The following is a 1,037-nucleotide window of genomic DNA, read 5'->3' as shown; positions in this document are numbered from 1 at the left end:
GAGAAAGAGAGGCTCGGCGAGATCCTCTGGGTGCATCGTCGAGTATTTCGAAGAGAACCTGGATGCCTGATGAAATATCAGCATGTTCTACAGATAAAAGAATACAAAGCGTTTGTAGGACGAAGCTACCCCTTTTCCTATGGCACATAGGGAAAAGGTAGAAGAAGAGATTCAACGAATGCTGAAATTAAAGGTCATCCAGCGATCCAACAGTCCCTATATCAATCCCATAGTCCCAGTAGAAAAGAAAGATGGAACGATCAGACTCTGCCTGGACGCGAGACGATTAAACAATATATTGATAGAAGACTGGGAATGTCCAGAACCGGCAGAAATTCTCTTTCAAAAATGCAAAGGAATGAACGTTATGTCAAACCTCGACATGACCAGTAGTTTCTGGCAAGTGCCCTTGCATCTTGATTCTAGAAAATATACCGCTTTTCAGTATCGTGGCAGAAGCTATGAATTTCGCGTGATACCATTTTGTTTAAAAACTAGTACCGCTGCTCTAGTCAGAGGATTGGACCACGCACTACAGGGACTAGGCAATCAAATTATCTCATTTGTCGACGATACACTAATTACTTCCGAAAACAATGAGATACATTTAGAACACATTGATGAAATTCTCAATAGATTGGAACAAAATAATCTCACATTAAATCTTGCTAAGTCACACTTTTTCAAGAGAGAGACAAAATTTCTTGGCTTCATACTAACTACCGAAGGAATAAAGCCTGATCCCGAAAAAATACAACATATCCAAGATTTTCCTGCACCACGAAACATCAAGCAATTAAGAGGATTCTTAGGTTTGATAAACTTTTACTCTAAATTTAGCAAAGAACATGCTAGAGAAACCGTTCCACTTTTAAAGCTAATAAAAAAGGGAGCAGCATGGAACTGGAATAAAGAGGCGCAAAAGAAATTTGAAGGAATAAAACAATTATTTGGAACCTCAATAATGTTATATTTCCCAGATCCAAAGAGAGAATATTATTTGGAAACAGACGCCAGCAATTACGCCTTAGGCGCTG

The sequence above is a fragment of the Belonocnema kinseyi genome, chromosome 3, assembly GCF_010883055.1.
Source record: "Belonocnema kinseyi isolate 2016_QV_RU_SX_M_011 chromosome 3, B_treatae_v1, whole genome shotgun sequence".
Classification (NCBI taxonomy): domain Eukaryota; kingdom Metazoa; phylum Arthropoda; class Insecta; order Hymenoptera; family Cynipidae; genus Belonocnema; species Belonocnema kinseyi.
Note: the sequence above shows the minus strand (reverse complement) of the source record.